Consider the following 18,818-nt stretch of genomic DNA (forward strand, 5'->3'; position numbering starts at 1 on the left):
CTAACTCATCACCCCACCCGTGATCATGGTCTGCCCAGAGCCATGGGTGAACATGCAAAGGCTAGGCTCAAGGCTCCCCTTATCCCTAGCCCTCCTCATATGGGAAGATGGGGCAGAAGGGGCAGCTTCCTGGCCAGTAGACAGTCTCACAGGAAGTCACACAGCGTCGTCGGAGTTGGAGGCGTGCCAGTGTGGGCGGACAGTGAAAAGAACCAAATGCATCTGGCTGCTTCCAGAGCTGTGGGATGGGCTGGTGCTGTTCTGGGGCCGCTTTTTGGACTCCCATCACTCACAGGCAGAGTGTACCAGAGGCTCACAGGGCAGGTGCTCCACGAGGCACAGACCTAGCTACAACCCCACCCCTAGCTAGCCCTCCTTGTGGACACCATATCAGCCCTCCTGATAGCCACCCTCTGTACCTCTTGGCTTCCTGGAGCTCAGGGACCGCTGCACATATGGGATCCAATAGCTTTTCCTTGTGTGAGAGGGATGGGCCGGGTCCTTGGTTACGGTCCACCTGTCATTTTCCAGGAGGTTCTGGGTTTCCCGGGGATGAGTTAGGACAAACTGCCTCCTCTCCTCTGTCACAAACCATCTATCTGGGCTGGCAGGGCCTTCCTCCATCTTTCCCTTGGCAAAACCGCTCCCAAACTCAACAAAAGTGCCACTTCCCCGAGAAGCAGCCGGTATATGACCACACCACAGCCTGGAGCAGGGGCAGGGCAGGCCCAGCCTCCATCTCCCATCTCCTCTGCTCCCACTCAGCCTTTTTTCTCTCCTGCTCCTCTTGGCCCTCCATCCTAAAGGTCCTCAGCAATCCTGCCGGGAGGGTAGATACCCACAGGAAGGGAACTCTGCCCGAAGAACCTCTTCACTGACACATTGCTCTCGGTGCCCACGAAATAACAACAGCCAAGAAAGTCCGGGGCACATGCGTGGATTTTAAAATGGGGACCGCTCTGAAACCGTTAAGAAGGAAACCTTGCTGTTTATGCCATGAAGAGCCAAGTGGACATGACCTTTTCCAGTGCAATAAGACAAGACACAGACACAAACAGCAAGCTGCTCGTGTAGAAGTGGACGGTAGAATGATGGGTACCAGGGGCTGGGGCAGACAGACGGTAGGAAAAGGGAGAGCCAGCAGGACAGAGCTGGAACAGGGCACGGAAATCCTGCTCTCGTGCACAGGACGGAGGCTAGAGCTAGCTAGAAAAGACTGGGGAGCCTTCCTACCACGGAGGAACGATAATCCCCAGATTTGATCACTATGTGACGGATACATGTAACAAAACATCACCCTGTCCTCAAACTATGAGTAATTCTTATCAGACAACTAAAAATAAATCTGTGTATTTTTTTTTTTCAAATCCAAATTCTGCAACCTTATCTGGGGTTTTCTTTAAATCCTAAAGGAGCATCTGTTTCCCTTCCTTCCACATCTGCAGACACCACCACCACCACCACCACCATCACAACAAACAGCAGGAATGTAGGATGTCAAGTTCAGGCCCCTTTGATTTTCCTCGGTGGCCCATCACATCTCACGCTTTGTCTCCATGCCTAACTTTAGCACAGTGCTGCAGGGGCCTTTAAACACCCGTGTCTCGGGGGACCTCGAAGTCCCACGAGCAGGGAGTGTGTGTAGATGGGAATTTCCTGGCTTCTTTCAACCAGAGTCCTATTTAGTCTCCACCCCCCACCCACCAGCCTGGCCTCCGCTAACCCCTACCCACCTTCTGACGGTCCCTCTCTTCTAGCCTCCCTTGTTCCCATCAAGAGTGGCGCTCCCAAACAACAGTGTGTCACACTCCCACAAACACCACCAGGCTCTCCTGCCTAGCCCAGGCTTTGGGTAATTACACCAACCCTTTCTCCTTCTTGAACTCCACACAGCCTCCCCTTGGGGACTGGCCCAGGTGACCACCCTGACCCGGGCCCATTTCCCGCTCCTCCATAGAGAGAGCCTCTGGGTGGCCCTGGCTGGTCCACTCTTCTCTAAATATCTCTGTCAGTATCACTCACCATCCAGGGCACATGCCCCTCCAGGGCTCACTTCCACTTCCTGGGCTCACAAGCACGTGGTCGGCTCCAGGCCCTCTCCCAAGCCCTCAGCTCCTGGGCCTCCTCCATTTCTTCCCTTTCCCCTCCCCCCATGTCTAGTGAACTCACTTCCTCACCTGTCCCTGAATGGTAGCACACTCCAAGTTCCCTCTTGGGCTCTTGGCTCTTCTTCCTCTCTACAATAGATTTCCTGGGTGATCTCATCCTCTCCTGGGGTGGAAACCACAACCCCGTGCTGGTGACTCTCAGACCCACAGCTCCAGAACCCCGGAGCCCTGGGCCTCAGCACGCAAGGGCCGGCTATCTACCAGGAACCTCTGGCTGAATGTCTCCCATGAGTCCAGGTTGAGAGCCATTTTCAAGTAAAAAGGGCAGCTGTGTACAGCCTGGGAAGCTGCACGTCAGGATACAGATGCGTGCCCCCCTGCCCAACCCCACCCCCCCACCCCCGCCATGTACATATAAACACCATTGCAGCAGACGTAAAGCAGGCAATGGTCTAAATGCCATCAGTGGTCACCTGGGTTCTAGAGCTGTGGGTGGTTTTCATTTCTCCTCATCTGCATCTTCTAACATCTCCATACTGAACACTTAACGCTTACCTAGTACGAAAACAGCAATACCTCTTTGTAAATAAGAAGTATTTTTAGCGTGAGATTCCAGAATGATTTAGTGAAAGGCCAAGAGAACAGTATGATTACTCTGAGCAAGGGTCAGCAAGGTTTTCCTGTAAAACGTCAGCCAGCCACTATTCCCAGGCTTGTGGCTGACACTCTCTGCTGCAGCCCTGCAATGCCAACCTTGAGAAGGATGAGTGTCTTGTGTTTTAGGAAACGTTTACTTAAAGACACTAAGATCTCAATTTTACAGATTTAAATGCCATAAAATATTATTCTCTTCTTTTGAGTTTTTCCCAACCACTTTAAAAAAAATATAAAAGCTACTCTTTGGCCTGGAGTGGTAGTGCATGCCTCATGAATGAGAGACAGGAGGATTGCCACAAGTTCAAGGTCAACCTGGTCTACACAGCAAGTTCCAGGTCAGCCAGGGCTACATAGCAAGACACCGTCTTGAAAGGTCAAAACGGGCCTACAGATATAGTTCAGTGGGCAAAGTTCTGGCCTAGCATGCATGAGGCCCTGGGTTCAATCCCTGTACTACATGAACTATAAACGGTCACACAGGCCAAGAGAAAGGAGGACTGGAATTCCAAGTTGCCCCCAGCTAGCTAGTGAGTTCCAGGATAGCATGGGCATACCTAAGACCCCCAACTCAAAAGAAAACAAAACAAAACAAAACTATTCTTAGTTCATAGCATTCAAAAGCAGGCGAGATTTGAAAGGGGCCGTAGCTCTCAGCCCCGCCCTTGACTACCCAGCATCTACGCAGCATTTGAATCCTGCATCTACTTCTTGGGAATACTTTTCTCCTCCTACCCGACTGGAGGGTGAGGCCTCCTTGAGTTTCCTTGCCCCTCTGAGCCACGGCAAGGACTGGGTACCCAGACTTCAGTGGAGAGAAGTTTCTGGGCTGTGAAGTTTGGAGGGTGGCAAGGCTGAGACCCTCCTGGGGCCTCACAACACAGCTCACCGGCAAAAGATGGCGGCATGAGACGGGGGCTTGACAAGGTGTAGAAATCTGTGCTTCTATGTCTCAAACAAGACAGTTATTTGTCCAAGGCTCTTCAGAGTGACAGAGCAGAGCTGAGACCAGAAGTGAGCTTGTGACATAGATTTCAATGTCCTTTCTGCTCCCCACAGCTACTGGGTACCATTGTCAAGGAAGCCAGCAGCCTTCTGTCTGCCTTGCTTGGCGATGAAGCTTTAGGAGAGAATCTGCTCAGAACGTGGCACCCGGCTTAAACGCAGCAGTTAGATCCGGGAGAGGCTCTGAGACCCCCTGGCTGGCCGTACCTAGTCCGGGGACCCTGCCCTCCAACCACACACCCCCTTCCAGGCAGGGCATCCCATCAGTACATGGAAAGGGTAGCTAAGTCCCCTAGGTCTATTCACCCTGCCAGAATCTCCTTTTCTGGGTGGCTGGCACCAGGGGAAAGGAGGCTTGGTTCCCGAAGGGACTCCCCAGACAGAAGAGGGAGTGATGTGAAGTGTGTAGGCAGAAATCCCAGGAGCTCTCTCAGGATTTCCTGTGATAACAAGATAGAGCAGGTGTTCAAAGTGAGGGAAGGAATCCTGTCAGAGATTTCTCTTCCTACTTCGGGGACTGAGCCTTGTGTCCCTACCAGGAAAGATTCAGGTGCAGGCCCAGAAACTCCATGCACCATCACCCCTCCGTGATGACATCAGGTAAGGCAAGAAGGTGAGGCACACGCAAGACATGACGTCACTGCGATCCTCCCAACCACACCAACCACTGTGAGTCAGGGGGCTGAAGCTTGCAGGGAGCAGACTGCTTCCCCAAAGGCCACCCGACATTGAGCGGCGGGGGTGGATTTTATACCAAGCCTCAGCCTGCATCAGCGGCCAGCAGAAGACACGCACATGTAAACAGTGAATGAACAAAGTCAGTCGCCTCTTCTGGATCATTCTTTCCACTTCAGCTGTCTTCCAGGGAAGACTCCAGCTGATGGCGGGGAGAGGGAGGACATGAGTTCAATCTCCAGCATCTATGGAGAAGCCAGACACGGCAGTGTAGGCTTATAACCCCATTATCAGGCAGCAGAAACAGGTGACTCAAAGGACAGGTGGCTGGCCAGTCAGCCTGAGACTCCAGGCCCAGCCAGAGACTCTGGCTCAAGAAATGAAAAGATAGAAAAAAAAAAAAAAAAAAAAAAAGTGGGGCAGACACCTGACATCAATCTCTGGCTTAAACACACATACTGCTTGTTTGTTTGTTTGTTTGTTTGTTTGTTTTTAAGAAGGGTCAGCTTGGCATGGTGGCACACACCTTTAGTCCCAGCATTTGGAAGGGCAGAGGCAGGCCGATCTCTGTGAGTTTAAAGCCAGCCTGGTCTACATTGTGAGTTAGAGGACAGCCAGGGCTATGCAGAGAGACCCCCGTCTCAATAGGGGGATTCAGTATATCCAGGGTGTGTATCACCGTGTGGTGCGGTCCCTTCCAAAGTTTGGGACAATGTCTTCCGTGGCAGAGTCTCCTGACTTATCAGGGTCCTGCTGGCTGTCAGGTAGCTTTGCGACCTTCTCCAGTTCAAAGCCAAACTTCAGACTGCCTCCCAAGCCCACCTCCTCAGCTGACAGGGCCCTGGGAACATCAGGAGCAGATGCTTCCTGCAGGCAGTAGGTTAGGCTGAAATGCACCCGCATCTTTCCCCCTTTCTCCTGCTGCTGTGCCGCAGGCTAGTTCCGCCAGGCCTGGGGTCAGCTAGAAGCAGACCGATCCCACCTCTACATGGCCTTGGGAACATGCGCCCCGGTGCGGGAGTGATTACCCATAAGCACATGCCGCTGTAGGAGCCAGGGCTAACCTTGGTGTGTTCCCACCCTCTGAGATGGGAAAGTGCCTGCTCAGCAGCAAAAGCCTAGAGAGCGAAGGTGAGGGTCCAGGGAAGGAGAGAGAAAGGGTTACTAGGGACACGGAGCCCAGGGAAAGAAACATGACTTATTCCCAAAGGAGTGAAGCTAAGCAGGGAGGTCTGGACCTCAGCCAGCCAGTCCCTCGTGGGCAGCAAAGCACAGGGACTGTTCAGATTATGCAAATAATGAAGAGCCAGTGAGGGGTCCTTTCTCTCCAGGGGCAGGGCCCTGCTAGAGGGCTGCAGTCTGGCAGTTCCATGCCTACCTGACCCACCGGTCCAAGCACCGAGTGCTGGCCCTTCCTGGCATGTTTCCATTAAGCTCCCCCAATTCTCTTAGAGGGAACCTTCCTCTCCAACCGAAAGGGACAAAACTTCTAACTAAGGCCTTGGCTTGATGGGGCTTCATGGTCTTTGAACCCTAGAGTCAGCCCAGGGCATTCCCAATCCTTAACACACACACACACACACATACACACACACACACACACACACACACACACACACACACACACACACGCACGCGACCCCCTCTGCTTCCATGTGTTATCTCACAGAAGAGTATCTACAGTTCACACAACAGCCCCCCCTCTCAGAAGCCCCTCTTCACACAGGAGTTTGCTGGGAGCCACGGCATCAACGGGAGCAGGACATGGGTTCCAACAATGGCTTCGGTTTGGCCATCCTTCTTCCCCTTCAGGTCCCAAACTCAGGGAAGGAAAGAAGGAACCAGAGGAGGGGGAGGGAAGGGAAGAGAGGCAAAAGGAGGGCCTGAAGTGAGGTAGGGTGAGAAGACACAAGCCAGGCGCTGGGAGCAGGCTGGATTAACCAGCAGAGAACATCTAGTCTGTAGAGAAACACAGCCCCATCCCCTCTGGATCCCAGGGCAGGGACCCCCTCCCTGCACAATCCCAGACGAGGAATCTACTTGCTCCTCAGAGCTTGCCCCTCTGGTAAAGCCTGGTTCCATCTGCCTGGCACAGGACAGGGGAGCCTGATCGCTTAGAGAACTCCCCCAATCCTTCCTTCCTGAGGATTCCAGCACAGGCCGGGCCCTGCCCAGGTGGAGCAGGGTTGGGAGCAGGCTTGGGGTAGAAGCAGACTGATCACAGCTCTACATCGCCTCGGGAACATTCATTCCAAGGTCTGTTCCCCGGCTAGTGAAACGGTGATAACGACGCTCAGGAAATATCACGAGATTATTGTGATACCTTGCTTAGCACACAGCGGGGACTAGGGACCGGAGCTTGGCTGGGGCAAAAGAAACCTCTCTCTGGGCCTTTCAGGATGCAGCCCAAACTCACAGCCACAGCTGCCTGTTGGCCACACCCCAGAAGATACCCCAGGCCCAAGGCTTGATGAAGACAAGAGTTCTCTAGGACGCAAGGATTTGGCTCCCCGGCGCCCCCACCCCCACCCCACTGGGTGCTCTGTGTCTACTCTGACTCTCACATCTGATGTGGTGGGGGGCCAGCTGGTAGTGTTTGTGAACCACAGGGCCCAGGCCACAGACCACAGCTGGGTAGGCTGGGGAGGGTTGCTGAGGGCTGAGCTGGGCTGGGCAAGCGGGGCTGACCGCAGCAGTCAGAGCGCAAAAGATTCTGAGGACTGTCTCTATCCCACGGTCCTACCCCGTGCTCCCGTGAAAGGCTTAGCGAGAAATAAATGAGGCCACTGGGGCCTAGAGGGGTGCCGACCCCCTCAGCACAGAAAAACAACCACAGGGCCTGCAGAAGCCAGGGGCCTGTCCCCCCCACAGGGTGGAACACCCCGTTTTCAGAGTCCTGTTTGTGTCCTCCGATCGCAGCAGTCAAGCTACGACTTCGGAGCTCAGGTCTTGCGAGGCCAAGCCATCCACCCGCCTTCTTTCCCACACTCTATTAGCAGCGGCTGTCCCTAGCTGATGAAGTAGGGAGGGTCATTGCCTCTCTGGACTTCCCCAAGAGATAAGAGACACGTTCCCTAGAGACCCTCTTCACCACGCAGGCAGCCAACGCTGGGATCTCCAGGCTTCACCTGTCCTCGGTTTTCCCCAGGTCTCTGGCCTACCACCCACGGCCTGTGGAGCTGGAAAGTTCACTAAAGCCCAGAAAGCCCTTCAAGGAGGCAATCGGGCCCTGCACTCCAGGGTCCCTTCGTTATCCGGGACTCTTGACCCTTGTCCTTCCCATAAGGAAGGTACTTAGCGTCTGGCTTGCGCCTGGGTGGGAACTTTTGCTTTGGTAGGGCTCCGACGGAGCCCAGGGCCAAAGGGAGTCCCCGATCAGGAGTCCCCGCGGGGCACGCGTTCTGCCTCAGCACCTGGAACTTGGGAGTGGCTTTCCCAGGGCATCCTTCACCCACCCACCCCCAAAAACACAAGCGCGCCCGGCTGTCGCCCATCGCCCACAGCAGCCAGGGAATTTTGCTCGAATCTCTCGCTCCAGAGCAAAGGCAGACGGCCCCTTTAAGGGCCGCCCGGCTTACCTTTGCTCAGCTTGCCCGGCGCGGTGCCCCTCTCCGGCCGCCGCGCAGTCCGCGCGTGTCCCGGTCGCGGCGAGCTGGCTCCCGCCCGCCGCGGCCGCGCTGCCAAGGCTGGGTGCCCTGCCCCGCGCCCCGCGCCCCGCCGGGGTCCCTCCTCGGGACCCTGGCTCTTCCCGGCTCTGGAAAGGTGAGCAGTTCCCCCCCAAAGAAGCTGCCACCTGAGCTGCGGGAGGAGGGAGGAGGGAGGGGTGAGTAAGAGGAGGAGGAAGAGGAGGAGGAGGAGGAGGAGGAGGAGGAAGGCAAAAGCCCGGCCCCAGCCAGAGTTTTTCACGTGTACAAGTTGACTCCGCCCTTGTCCGGACCGGCCCTGCCCACAGCCGCTGCCAATCCCCTGCTCTCCTCCTGTCCTTGTGGTCACCCCTTTCTCCTACTCTGAGAACTGGGGCCGGTACTTCTTCCTGTTCTCTTCAAAGCTGTCCCTGAGTACAGGGTGAGGCCCTCTGGCCGGGACCACACCGGGACAGGTCTCTAAATGCCCCTACCCAACCTGCTGAGTGCCAACTTGCCCACTACACACACACACACACACACACACACACACACACACACACACACACACAGCGCCTAGCACCTAAGAGCTAATGTGCAAGCACAGGGCATAGGGCAGTTGGCCGTTCTCCTATCTTCTCTAAAGGAAGTGTAAGATGGTCAGGTATTGGCTAATGGCCTGGAGGAAGAACTCCTTCGGCACAGCATTCCACTTCCATTGTGAAGAGGAGCGAGCGCTGTCCTTTTGGCCAACTGAGCCGAAGACGTTTGCGGACAGCAATACTGATTGGTTCTCATTTTACACAGGAGGAAACCGAGGCTCAGAAAGGAGACTGAAGAGGCCCCAAGTCCTGCAGGGTATGCGTAGGGAGTCAGGATTAGAACCAGGTCGAGGATGATTCTATCCACACCATCTAACTTCAGGGGTCAAAAGAACCACCTCCCCCACCCCCACCCCGAGGTGGTGGGTGCTGGAGAGATGGTTCAACAGTTGAGAGCACTGGGTCCTCCTGCAGAGGAGCCAGGTTCGGTTCCCAGTCCCTATATGAGAGCTCACATCTGTCTGTAGCTCCTATTCTGGGGTATCCGACACCTTCTTCTGGTCTCCATAGCATCGAGAACATATGTTCTCACACACATAGACGCAGGTAAAACACACAAACACATGAGCTAAAAATAATAACTGTTTTTAAAAGCACGCACAACAGCAAAAAGCTGGGGTGGCTTGAAGGACAGTGCTCTCGTGTAGGGGGCCCCTCTAGCCTTATTTCCTGTGCTCTGAGGGGACTGGGTGAAGGAGGCCTATGTCCTCAGTCACAGGTCTGTGTCCTATGGCTTCCACCATCTGGTGCCCTTGAATCAAACTGTTGACTGAGGAGACTGCAATGTTGGGAACAGGACAGTTTTCTAAAAGACGTGGGTCACAACCACAGCTGGAGATAGAAGAAGAACCACACAGGGCCTAGGCATGAGAGTGACCTACCGGTGATTGACTTCCCACAAGGGGGGCCTCCCCACTCTTTGCCTCTTTTCTCTACCAGGGCATATAGAGTTTTTCTGGGCATGGGCGCTTTATAAAACTGTGGCTGCTCCAAGCTGGCGGCCTGCAGAGAGTGGCTGCCGTCAGACGCCTGGGGTTGGGGCAGAGGTTACACCCTGTTCCTGCTCCGTGAGTGAAAAAGAATGGGGTAGGTGTCGGGCACAGGCCTGTAAATCCTGCACACAGGAAGAAAAGGCAGATCAACCTGACCTCCAGAGTGAGTTGTTCCAGGCCGGCCAAGGCTACACAGTGAGACCCGGTCTCAAGAAGACAAGAAGATGGGGAAGAGGAGGAGGGGGGGAGGAGGAGGAGGAGGAGGAGGAGGAGGAGGAGGAGGAGGAGGAGGAGGAGGAGGGGAACAGTAACAGGGAGCAGGAAGGCAATGTCAAGTCCAGGGAGGGTTGGAGGGCTGGACTACGGCTAAGCATCTAGGGGATTAGAGATGATGGGACCAAAGGGTAGAGTTTCAGAGAGCCAGGGGGTAAGGTCAAAAGGGCTCCCAAACAGTTCTGAATATCTTCTGCATGTCAAGCCGAAGCCAGGCCTCTGAGCACAGAGGATAAATAAAACCCAGACCGTACTCTCCAGGAGCTTGTGGGGCAGGGACGCAAATGGGGTGGTCAAGTCCACTTTCCATTGCTGTATCAAATACCTGAGAGAGCCAGCTTATGAAGAGAACATGGGAGGGAGGGAAAGAGAGGCGGGGGGGAGAGAGGGGGGGTGCAAACATGGTTTTGGAGAAAACAACTCTGTTGCTTTCAGAACTATGGCAGCATAGTACGTCATGGTTGGGAGCACGTGGAAGATCGGAGTCACTCATCTTGGGGCTTGAAAGCCAAAGAGAGAAAAGAATCGGGCTGGGGTCCCCTCAGGGGTTCACGTTCAGTCACCACCAAGCCTGCCGTGTGGCCACAGGATGGCAACTTCGCCTTCAGAACATGGCCCATTGTGACACTACCAACGGCACAGAGGTCAGCGCCCGGTGGCCCAGGGACAGTCCCTGTGCTCCGTCTGAGCTGAGGGCCACTGGGAGAGAGAGAATCAGCATCCTGGCTGATGCTGAAGCCGGGATGACATGGAGCCACGTAGAGCATCTCAGGGAGGAGATCTCACCAGGTCATCTTAGGACACTCCAGCAGCCGAGTGGAAGGATGCTGGGGGGTCAAAGCCAGAGATGGAAGTCCCAGCCAGGGGCCAGTCCTAGTGAAGAGTGATGCAGTCTCAGACTGTGGCAGCCCCGGCCATGGAGAGAGGGGACCCGATTCGAGAGATGGTTAGAACAGTCACAGGACCGTGTGTCTGTGTGTGTCGCAAGATCAAAGAGTGTTAAGAGAGTCAAGGTTGGGAGCAGCCGTGTGATAAGCTGGACAAGGCCTTGAGGCTTCTTAAGGGTGCCCTCATCCCTGGCACCCTCTTGTATCACTGTGTGATCTTGGGCAAGTGACCTAACCTCTCTGAGCCTAATTTTGCAGTCTACAGGACAAAGACACTGAAGTCAATCTCGTGTGGTTGTGGTGAATATCAGGGGTAATGTATGCTAAGGGCCTAGCCCAGGGCCTGGCTCACAAGGACTCAATAAGCAGCAGAGATAATTACCATCATTTGTTCACCCAACAAACATTTATGAAGCGCTTGTTGTATGCCAAAGGTACTGGGTCCTTGGGCTCAGCCCCTGTTCTCATGGAGCTCACTGTCCACGGTGGGGAGAGAGGTGTGCAGAGGAACTGTCACACGTCAAGACAACGCTGCCTGGGGCAGAGGACAGAAGCCTTACTCTGCCCCAGTGCAACTTGACAAAGGACAGATGACAGTGTAAACAGTATAAGGTCACCTACCTGGCACAAGACTGTCAAATCATCTCATCTCCACTTGGGAGTTGCATTCAGAATTTCGAAACCACTCCCTTTAAAGACGTTGTCTTAGAGGAGCTTATGGCTGCAGCTTCTGCTCCTCAGGAGGCAGAGGCATAAGGATGGGAATTTCAAGGGGTGTCTGCTCTACATATGGAGTCCAATCCAGTCTAGGTATCTGAATAATGCAAAGGGCCGGGGTATAACCCAGTGGTAGAGTGCTTGCAGACCAGGCATATGGCCCTAGGTTCAATTCCCAGTACCAATAATAAAAAATAATTAAAAAAAAATAGAGACATTGTCTTAGCTGGGTATGGTGGCACCTGTGATCCCAATCCTGGGGGAGCTGAGGCAAGAGGATAATGAGCTGGAGGCTAGCCGGGACTACTTAGTGAGATCTCCTCTCCAAATAAACCTAAATAAAGGCATCAGTGGCTGCAGATAGGTATCTATATGACGCCTAGAGAATGGCACACAGCTCGTCAACATTCCCAGGAAAAGACACGGGAAGAAGGGCTAGCTAGGTAAGAGTGGAGGTGTGATGTGGGCAGGGCTCCAGCTGGGTCGTGAGTATGCGGTGGGCACTTCCTGCCCCTCCAGGCATATGAACCGACATGTAAAGCTTGAGCCATCCCTACCTGCTCCCCATCAGTAACAGTAACAGGATGGTAACCGTCGCTGTCTCATGGAGCTGCTGTGAGTTCAGTGAGATGTAAAGTTGGCACCCCAGACTTTACACCCCATCGATATTCCTTCCCTTCTCTGCAGCCCATCTGCCCCCATCTTTGCAGAGGATCGGACAAGGGTTCTCAGTGGGGGTGTTCCTAACACCCCTGCTCCTGGGGTCTTTCCTTCAGCATCCCCTCCCTTCTCTCTGGGGGAACTTGGGAATGTTCCTGGGAGGCCGGGGCAGTGGCCTGACTCTGGCAGACCTGGGCAGCACAGGGTCGGGGTGAGGAGCAATCCAACTTCTCCCTCTCTGTTCCCAGCAACATGCCACTGCTCTGCAGATAGGATGGCCTCCTCAGGTGCCCGAGGGATGTGTGGGGAATCTGGAAACTGCTCTCCCTCACAGACTGTGTGGGCAGCACATTTGAATAATTTCTGTAAACCTAAAGTTCAAGCTTGTTCCACTTCTTTCCCCAAAGGCTCACAGCATCCAACAGGGAGAGCTGGGCCAGCTGTGAGGCTCTTCTGGTGTACACACACACACATGTACACACACACACGTGTGTACACACACACACACACACACACACACACACACACATACACACACAGGTAGGTGGTCTCCAAAAGCACTTCAGGGACCCTTGGAAGACCAGAGCCCAGGGTCTTCCATGAAAATGCAGGAGGTGCTCTAGCTAGCCAGACCTCAGTCTCAATTTTTCTCTTCACCAGAATGGCACAGTCTGAATGTCCGTGTCTTGGGGCATCAGGATTTAAAGGAGCATGACTCCCATAGGCTGGGCGAGCTGCAAAACCATCTGCTTGAGGTTTGGGAGTCCAGTGAAGGTCAAAAGTAAGAAATGACAATCAGAGCGGCTTACCCTAAGAACAGGTATGTCCTTGGGAGGGAGGACAGAGATGGACTGCAGAGACCTAAGACTAGACCAACCTGCCTCAGCCCAAGTGGCCTCAGGTCTAATAATCAATAGGGACAACAGGACCTGGCAGGACAGAGCCCATTTTAATCCCTGGTCATTGTTTTTGAATGATGTATACAGATAGGGAATAATATGCAGGAAAACGTCATTCCAGTGTGGTTTCAGCTGAGTTCAGGATTTTTGGTTTTACCACTGTACCACAGGTGTCTTATCCTGCCTTCCCCAGTGTGCTAAATGCCCAGGCATGTGTATGCTCACACACACACACACACACACACACACACACACACACACACACACACACACACACGCACCTTGCATAACCACTCTAGACTTCATCGGAATGACAGCTTTGTTCCCAGAGGGCTTTAAGACAGGGTAGACACACCTGTCTTGTTGACCCTGGCAATCATCGAATTAGAACCCCACCCCTGCATTCGGCGGTAGTCCCAACACTTACCACACACAAGAGTCTGTTCTCTCTCTCCCTCTCCCTCTCCAGATTGATGCATTGCCATGGCAACAAAGCCATCCCACAGAGCCTGAGTAAATGGGAAGGTGTCCCTTAGCAACAAGCCTGGAGCAGGGGTTGGTGAGGATGCTGGTGAGGCTGCTGGGGCAGGCAGGCCACCGAGAGGCTCTCCTGGCAAGGTCCAAAGGAACAGTTCTTGGAGCTGGGTCTGGGGCTTGCTCCTTCCTGGGATGGGGTTGAAGGCTCGTCCCTCTGTTTCAGCACATACTCTGAGCATACAGTCACTTCCCAACTCATCGATGGGGATGGGAGCGATAGACTTCCTTCTCAGAAAAACCTTAAAAAAGTTGAAACTTTTGGGTACGAGAGTTGATTGACTGCTACAAAGACCTACGCCAAACCCTAAAACTCATCATGTTAAGTTTATTGTAGAGTGACCTCAAGTCCGGGTGAAAAACATCTGCTCGGTTGTCTACCCTGTGAAGAAGCCGGGTATTGGTTTCAGATGTGGTCAGGCAGACTGGGAGAACATCCTGGTGGAAACCTGTGGACCTGTCCAGGAGAGTATTGGATGGGCTGGGAGCTGGGAGCTGGAGACGGCTCGCTGCCTGGGGAGGCTGACCCCACCGGCTGCGCTTGGAAACTGACCCTCGCTTTGACCTCTTACAACTCCTGCTTCAGCTGGCCACCGGAGACTGTGACTAAAAATAGAGCTCTGACAGTGAGTTCCTCTGCCCAGTAGCTTCCAGTGGTGGCTGGGGGTCACCCAGTGTGTCTTTGGAACCTGATGATCCCCCCCTTCCTAAAATCAAACCCATGTATGGACCACAGCCTTTTCATGTTTAGGGGCTGTGGACCTCTTCAAGCAAGGGGCTTTGTCATAGAGGCGTGACATAGAGGCAGGTCCTTTGTGACCTGGCCATGCCTTCCTCATGCTCACCTTGACTCTCTCCCTCTTAGGCTGTGTACCCAGTTACATCAAATTACGTTCGTTTCTCTTTTATTCAACTCTACTTATCACTCTCAAGCTTCCCACGCATTCCTACCCACGAGAGAGGCTTTCTCCTTCACCTCTGGCTTAGTAAACTCCTATTCATCCTTCAAAACCCAGCTCAGTTACTGTGTCCCCGACACACATGGTCTCTGATGCTGTGTAGACAGGCTTGGTCACTCCTCATCCCGAAGCACTTGTATTCTACATAGAGTGCTCGTTGCGTATCTTCCAGGCACGGGGTCTCCACGTCTATTTTACTGGCTCGCGAGCTGCTCAAGACCAGAGACTCTGTCTTTCCCCAGTATCCAGCACAGAACAAACAGGGATTCTCCAGGGTCTGGAAAACCAAGATGGTGGAACTGAAGAACAGGAGCTAACTGGAGAAGAGGGGGAGCAAATGAGAAGGTAGGACCGGAGCCGGGAGGAGGGGAAGTAGTGAGGGGAGTCCGGAGGCGCCGAAGATCCGGGCTGTTAACGACCCCAAGGCAGCATTGAACTTGACAACCTGGAAGCTTTGGGGAGCCGGCCTGCTGTCTTGGTTTGCCCAGGACTTGCCCAGCCCTGCTGTCTTGGTTTGCCCAGGACTTGCCCAGTCCTGGCGTGAAATGGGCCTGATCACCTGACTGGTGACCTCTTCCAGGGCAGGTCTGGAGTCAGGAGCAGGCCGGAAGCCTGGGTGCTAGTCCAAGAGGTGAGTGGAGGGCGGGGGGGGGGGGGGGGGGGGGGGGAGCCAGGCTGGGGAGACTGTGGATGCTAAGCCACTGTACCTAAAGGAGGAGGGGCCTGACGTTGTGCCAGCCTCCTGGGCTATCCCCTGCCTTCTTCCCTGCCGAGAAAGCAAACAAAGTCACTGGCAGGACATCCTGTTCACACTTCATGGCTTCCTCCTTAACGCCAGGCCCCCAGCCCACTACCTGGGTCACTCAGCTCGTCCTGCCGGCGCTGCCCTAGTCCCCAGAGGAGGAGCAGTCCTGCGTCTCCTGACATGCTGGGCGGGCATCTGGGGGCTCTGTTCGGTTGGCACCATGGTTCCTGCTTGGATTAAGGCAGCTCTTCTCCGTAGAAGGTGTTGTCTGAAGTCTCACTTGGGGGCTGGAGTGTGGCTCAGCAGCAGAGCACTTACCTGCCATGCTGAAGACTTTGAGCTCCATCTGTCCCTAGACCTCCGCAAGCACACACACCTTGCCTTGTATAGATGACCCAGCCTGGAGACGGGGATGGGCCTCCCCGCTTCCCTCTCCCCCACCCCCTGTCCTCTTCTCTTAGTAGGCACTGAGTGCTGCTTGTTTCAGCGGTCAGCACTTCCCCAGCCTCCTGACCCCCCAAGGGAAGGGCATGTTACACCCCTGAGTTGCAGGAGGGCTCCAGATGTGACTTCCTCCACAAACAGTTTATAAACCCATCCTGGAGACTATGAGAGAGGGGCATGTGAAATACAGGGACAGGGGACTTGTTCGTCTAAAGAGAGAGTCTCCGCACATTAGCATGCTCGAGCAGTCCTCCTGCTGGGTTCCGGTCTATCTATGTGATGAATCGCTACGTTGTGCCTCAGTCTCTTAGTCTGTAGAATGGGGGAGAATAGTGCCCTTCTTACAGGGTCATATGATAGTGGATGGAACGTGTGACTCGGTGTGGTTCTTGGAGTATGTAAGGCCCTGGCCTCTGAGCCGAACTGCCGCCATTTCCCTGAGATCCGCTGTACCTGGGGACCACCGACAGGTGGGGAGGGTCATAACCACTCCTCTCAGCCAATCACGTGTAGCCTTGGGGTCTCAGGTAGGGACTTAGGCTGGAAAGATTGGGGGACTAGGGTTCGTCTATGCAGCTACGGGGAAACATCATCCGTGCTGGGGGCAGACCTTCTAGTCAGCTGCTTTAGTCGCCTGTGCTCCTGACAGGAAGCCCTCACCAGGGCTCTCTACAAGTGAACCCGATAAACTCATTGGCTGAACTGTGGTGGACTGAGCTTTGGTTTGTCATTAGGAGGAGGGAGCAGGTGTCGTTAACACTTCCCCCCAGGGAAGGAATTTTAGCTTTTAGTGACAGCCTAATGAGCTGAATCTTCAGCTGTTGTCAGTTTGCAGAGAGAAAGTTTTTGTGGGGGTCTCAGAAGGTTCTAAGATCCCCCCCCCAGTAGGTGACAGACACCCCCCACGTACAATGTGGCAGCTTCTGGGGCAGGTGCTGATGAGGACTTGTCTGAGGTGCAGTGGAGGACCTTGAAGCTCCTTTCTGCGTCATCCTGTGCCAAACAGGACACTGCTCTGAACAGCCGCTCAGAATAAAAGGCCACTGGGACTCACCCCCTCCCCCAGTGCCACTGAGAAGCGTGCCATGTTGCAACACGTTGGAGAAAGACCAGAACTCAACCCCTACCCCTTCGTTGAGTCAGAAAAAGCCAGAGAGGCTTTTGCGGTGATGGAGTTAAAGGCACTCACCACCACTGTAATCAGGTCCCTAAATTACAGAGCCCACCTGCCAACTGCCTGGTACCATCTTATTAGCCGGGTGCTGGGAGAAGGTGCCATATGCCCTAAGGGAGCACCTGACCGCCAAGTTCCTGCTCCATAATTAAACTCAAAATCCCCGACCTCACCCACACCTAACCCCTTCTCAGGAAACAACAAAGTTGAGGCCATCCGCCTCCCCTGCTCCAGGAAAGAGAAAGTCGAGGTGTGAATTAGGAGCTTCCAGCCTGGCCCTCCCCCCTCCCATGACTATGGGATTGAGGGAGACTTGAAGAGGTCATGTAGAACAGGAATGAGCCCTACATCTTGCCACACGGATACCCAGAACCCAGCCAAAGGCAGCAGGACACACTCATATACACATACACTCATATACACATTACCTAAAAACACAAGTGCAATTGCATGTATTCCCCATCATACACAGAGCGTGCATGCACACACGCACACGCGCGCACACACACACACACACTACATAAAAGTAAATTTTAAAGGGGAAGAGCAGGGGCAGGAGTAATCCTGCCTCAAGGTTTGTCCTAGAACAGTTAAGCACACCCACACACAACCTCACCCCCCCCCCCACTCCAGTGAAGGATGCATGGATGCCAGGTGACTGACAGAGTCAGTTGAGATACTCTCAGGGTCTTCTAGCCAGAGCTGTGTGAGCTGTGTCTGGCTGACAGACACACAGAGCATCTCGGCATGCGGGTAGAAGTGTGGGAGGAGAAATGGATTCACAGGCGAGTGTCCCTCCCTGAAGAGGCTTCCCTAGAGCCAGAGTGCTGGGCTGACCAGACAGAGGGGAGGTACCAAGTGATCGGCTCGCCATAAGTGCCCTCATGGCTCCAGCCAGCCAGCCGTGACCACCAGCCAGAGAAGAGAGGAATGGACAAGCCCAGCATCTAAATCCTCTGCAGATACTGCTGCCCAGAGAGAGGGTAGGGGCTGGAGGACAAGAGGGAGGTCATTGGCCTGGGCCTGGAGAGGACGCACCTCTTCCCCATCCTTACCCCAGAATTCTCTGGTCCCATTTGAGCCTTCTGGTTTTGCATGAGGCCAAGTTGCATGGGCTAGCTCGGGATTTGGTGGGAAGAACAGAGCTATAAAGAAAACTGTCCAGCCTAAGGGAGAAGGTGAGTTTACTGGGACAGACAGGATCAGGGCTTCCAGGCCTCTGCAGCAGAGATAACAGTTGTGGCTTCGGCTGGCGCTTTATATTAAAGCCAAGTGCTTGATTGCACTCAGCTCCCAGACAGAGCCCAAGAACTCGCCTCTGCTATTAACAGCCAGGAAATGTCCAGAACCTTCCCTGGTCCTGCCACTCCCCAAGGTGAGTCTGGCTCTGATTGGCACCGTGCCAATACTGATTTTGTCCTCCATCCCCCCTTCCACCCTCCCAATGTGGGGATGCAGAGGTGAATGAAGACAGCCTTGTGGTCGGTCATGAGTCATGGCCTCTGAGGGTAAGCACAACCCAGAGAAATGCCTAGGCAGGCTGTGCCCCCTTACCACTTGATCAAGGTCCCAGCTCTTAGACAGGGACTGGGCCAGGCCTGACATGTCCCGAGGGCCAGGGGGAACGCTACTGTCCGAGGCCCGGCACTAGACCTGGGGCCGGCAGGGTGTCCTTTGCAGTCACATCAGGTGAACCCAGCCCTGGGAAGATTGTAGTCTGCAGTTGTTTGCTTCCCTAATTTCCTCTCTGGCCAGCTTCCCCTTTTCCTGCAGCCTCGGAGCCCCTGGGGCCCCAGCGTAGCCAGGTGTGGCTTGAGTGATCAATCGTGGGGCCTGGTAGAACAGGGAAGGGCGAGCAGACGTCAGC

General features: G+C 54.3%; 1 protein-coding gene across 4 annotated transcripts in view; it reads right to left on the bottom strand.

The window, feature by feature from the left end:
* Nucleotides 1-14,401, bottom strand: part of Cdk18 (cyclin dependent kinase 18) — a 29,643-nt gene extending 15,242 nt beyond the window's left edge. For 2 of the 4 annotated variants that reach the window (XM_006988816.4, XM_016007271.3), the window contains exon 1: nt 8,021-8,154. The gene's annotated coding sequence lies outside the window, so the exon portion shown is untranslated. Of the gene's footprint in view, nt 1-8,020; nt 8,155-13,522 lie in introns of those variants that run through there. The other 2 variants (XM_076547365.1, XM_042258117.2) reach the window with 2 other exon arrangements.
* Nucleotides 14,402-18,818: the final 4,417 nt, after the last annotated feature.

This window comes from Peromyscus maniculatus, chromosome 11, assembly GCF_049852395.1.
Source record: "Peromyscus maniculatus bairdii isolate BWxNUB_F1_BW_parent chromosome 11, HU_Pman_BW_mat_3.1, whole genome shotgun sequence".
In the NCBI taxonomy this organism is placed as follows: domain Eukaryota; kingdom Metazoa; phylum Chordata; class Mammalia; order Rodentia; family Cricetidae; genus Peromyscus; species Peromyscus maniculatus.